The following is a 4,089-nucleotide window of genomic DNA, read 5'->3' as shown; positions in this document are numbered from 1 at the left end:
GAGGCAATTCTACCTCAGGGCATTTATCTGAAGAAATCCAAAACACTTATTTGAAAAGATATCTGCACCCCCATGTTCACTGCAGCGTTATTCACAATAGGCAAGACATGGAAGCAACCCGGGTGCCCAGCGATAGACAACTGGATAAAGAAGAGGTTGTACGATGGATTACTACTCAGCCATTACAAAGAATGAAATCTTATCATTTGCGACAACATGGATGGACTGTGAGGGTATCATGCTAAGTGAAATAAGTCAGACAGAAAAAAACAAATACCGTCGCCATTACTCCGAGGAGAGAGAACCATCGATAGAGGGGTGCAGAAATGCAGAGTAATAAAACCTTTAACTTGGAGAAGCAAATCCATGCTGAAAGGAAGCACCACCAGCAGCACCAGCAGCAGCCACCGCCGCCATCAATACCTGCAAATGGGCAGCAAGCCAGCAGCCAAAATGAAGGCTTGACTATTGACCTGAAGAATTTTAGGAAACCAGAAGAGTCCCAGCTTCACCCAACAGAGCCAGCTCTTTGTGGGCAACCTTCCCCCTGACATCACTGAGGGGAAATGAGAAAACTGTTTGAGAAATACGGGAAGGCAGGCAAAGTCTTCATTCAGAAGGCTAAGGGCTTTATCCGACTGGAAACACAAAGCCTAGCAGAGATCCAGCCAAAGTGGAGCTGGACAACATGCCCCTCGGTGGAAAGCAGCTGGCGTGCGCTTCGCCTGCCATAGCGCATACCTTACAGTCCGATACCTTCCTCAGTATGTGTCCAACAAGCTGCTGGAGGAAGCCTTTTCTGGGTTCAGCACGTGGAGAGGGCTGCGGTCATTGTGGACGACTGCGGAAGGCCCTCAGGGAAAGGCACCGTTGAGTTCTCAGGGAAGCCAGCTGCTGGGAAAGCTCTGGACAGATGCAGTGAAGGCTCTTTCCTGCGAACCACATTTCCTCACCCTGAGACCGTAGAGCCCATGGACCAGTTAGATGATGAAGAGGGACTTCCAGAGAAGCTGGTTGTAAAGAACCAGCATTTTCACAAGGAGCGCGAGCAGCCACCTGGATTCGCACAGCCTGGCTCCTTTGAGGAGCCTGGCAGGCGCTGGAAGGCACTCACTGAGGTGGAGAAGCAGCAGCAGGACCAGGTGGACGGCCACCTCGAGGAGGCCCGTGAGAGGCTGGAGATGGAGCTGGAGGCCGCCCGCCATGAGCACCAGGTCATGGTAAGGAGGCAGGGTCTGATGTGGCGTCAAGAAGAACTGCGGAGGATGGAAGAGCTGCGCAACCCAGAAGTGCAAAAACGAAAGCAGCTAGAGCTCGGGCAGGAGGAGGAGCGCAGGCGCCCTGAGGAAGAGATGCGGCGACCACAGGAAGGATTCAAGGGAGCCTTCCCTGATGCGAGAGAGCAGGAGATTCGGATGGGCCGAGGGCTGTGGGAGGAGCTATGGCAGAAACAACAGAGGCGCCAGGCCTCCTGCTGCTGTGCCAACTGGTACCCCAGCTCCTGCAGGGTCTGCCCCTCTGATGCCAGACGGAACCTTGGGGCTGACCCCACCGACAACTGAACGCTTTGGCCAAGCTGCTGCAATGGAAGGAACTGGGGCAATCGGTGGAACCACTCCTGCATTCAACCGTGCAGCTCCTGGAGCTGAATTCGCTCCAACCAAACGTCACCGATACTAATAAAGTTGCAGTGTCTAGTTTCCCAACACCTTTAAAAGAAGGACGCTTTTTGGACTAGCCAGAATTCCCCCCTGGAAAAGTGTTAGGGATTCCTCCAATAGTTAGGTCTTCCCTGCCTGTACTACTCTAGGGAGTATGCTGAAGGCAGGGGGCAAGGGAGGGGCCGTATTTAACAAGTCAATTATGTGGTGTGTCAATTAACTAATCTAAACTGTGGTGCATTCCTGAAGTCTCGTGATTATTGGGGGGTGGGGGATCGTGGCAAAATGGATCCAGTTACAGCCCCCATTAATCTTGATCATTCCATTCTTCGTCCATCCTGTTTCTCCATGGGTTCTCATTCTTTCTAATCCCCCAACCCCAGAGACACTGCCACATGTACCACAAAAACGCTACATCCCCCAATGACCTTAGTCTCATTCTCCATTCACTCCCCGGGGGGAATTCAGGCAAATGTCCGCAGAGGTCGCAGATAACACATGTACGGTTCTGTTATACCCCATATATTACCCCTCCATGTCCTAAGGAAGACATTTTCTCTTAGAGATTTTCATTTTAGTATATCTTTAAAAAATCTTGTGTTAACTGGCCTCCATCTTTTTCTTGGGTGAGGACAACCCAGGAGTGGCCCTTTTGTGTCTGCTGTTGCTGTTCATAGCTTTTCTTGACAGGCCTAGTACAATCTTGGAACAGGGTTGCTGTATGCAGAAAGACTGACAGTAGCTCTTAGCCTTGCCTATCTTAGTAGTTATGCTGTGCATTTTTTATCGGTTTACCATGTTGATTTGTCCTTGATGCCATTGGAGTTTTTCTGAGAAATGAAGCAGTCATGAGGCATCAACTTATTAAAATACATTTTAAGACTTAAAAAAAAAGACAAATACCATATGACCACATATGTGGAATCTAAAAAAAAAAAAACCAAACAAATGAATAAACAAAACAGAAACAGACCCATAGATACAGAGAACAAACTGATGGTTGACAAAGGGAAGGGGTGGGGATGGGAATACAATGTTTAAAAATGATGAGGGGTAGGGGCAGCCGCATGGCTCAGTTGGTTAGAGCACGAGCTCTCAACAAGGTTGCCAGTTCAATTCCCACATGGGATGGTGGTCAGCGCCCCCTGCAACTAGATTGAAAACGGCGACTGGACCTGGAGCTGAGCTGCGCCCTCCACAACCAGATTGAAGGACAACTTGGAGCTGATGGGCCCTGGAGAAGCACACTGTTCCCCAATATTCCTCATTTAAAAAAAATGATGAGGGGTAAAGTGAAGCAGGAAAAAGAAAAGGGACAATGAAGCTACAAGAGCAGAACAGTTAAATAAAGAATCAAGCTATTCAGCAGCCTAACTTGGAGAGCATGACCCCGAAACTGCCCCTGAGCAGGTGGCCCGCTTGTACCCTCCAAGCAGGGAGCAAGCGTTGAAACAATGAGCGCCCTCTCTATTAGCCATGGAAGGCCCCGCCCTAGTCTCAGGGCCAAGGCCCAGGCCGTCACCCAGGCCTCGCGGGGTTGTTTCTGCTGGGCCTGAGTGGCTCTGCATTCTTAGCTCAGCTGTGGTTCCTCTCCTGAGCTGTGATGAGCCCTTCCCTCTCGTCACCCTGAGGGCCATCAAATCCCTTCAGGGCAGGCAGCTGGAGGGCAGTGAGGACAACCGTCACAAGGGCCCCCACCCCTCCCAGGGTGCGCAGTCCATGATGTGCCTGGTGGCTCACCCCGTGCCAGCTGGCCCCCACCTGCCCCAGGCATGTCAGGATTTTGTCACCTGAGGGAAAAGGCATTCACACAGCTGCACCCCTTGGCGGGCAGAGGAGCAGCAGCAGGCCAGCCTGGGCCAAGGGAGGCCTGGGAGGACGCTGTCCCAGAGAAAAGAGACATGGGCGTGCACAGGGGTTGCTGCAAGGACGGCCACCCAGCCCAGGTCTTCCCTGGCCCTAACCCAGCACCTCCCAGAAACCTCTGTTTCTGTCCAGGCTGGGGGCGTCCGTTTAGAAACCTCGGCGTGGCCAACAGGCATGAGTGACAGCAACACCGATCACCTCTTTTCTGTTGCCCTGTCCTGGGTACCAGGCTGGTGCTGGCTCAGGCCCTCAGGCCCCGCTCAGCCACCACGCCCTGCCTGCCTTGCTGGGGTTCAGTCCGCCCACTGTTCTGAAAAGATTTCAATTAGTTTTAATTGGTACAAATTTAGTCAATTTTAATTAGTTTTAACTAATTTAAAAGTTTTAATTAGTTAAAAATCAGGGCTTTCCCATAAACACGTCCGATTTCAGGCTTCGCTTGAGAAGTCAGCAGCACTACCACACGGGGCCATCTCAGGGGACGCAGTGACCGCTCAGGCTCAGCAAAACGTGGTGGTGGAGCCCACGGCCTCAGGAGTCAGCAAGCCGCCTGGTCCCAGGA

General features: G+C 51.8%; 1 pseudogene across 1 annotated transcript; it reads left to right on the top strand.

Moving 5' to 3' along the window:
* The first annotated feature begins 285 nt into the window (after positions 1-285).
* LOC308508361 (non-POU domain-containing octamer-binding protein-like) lies at positions 286-1,680 on the top strand (annotated as a pseudogene). The gene has a single exon. The product of its transcript is annotated as a non-POU domain-containing octamer-binding protein-like (transcript).
* Positions 1,681-4,089: the final 2,409 nt, after the last annotated feature.

Source organism: Rhinolophus hipposideros (assembly GCF_964194185.1).
Source record: "Rhinolophus hipposideros genome assembly, chromosome: 2".
In the NCBI taxonomy this organism is placed as follows: domain Eukaryota; kingdom Metazoa; phylum Chordata; class Mammalia; order Chiroptera; family Rhinolophidae; genus Rhinolophus; species Rhinolophus hipposideros.
Note: the sequence above shows the minus strand (reverse complement) of the source record. Positions and strands in the feature narration are given on the sequence as shown.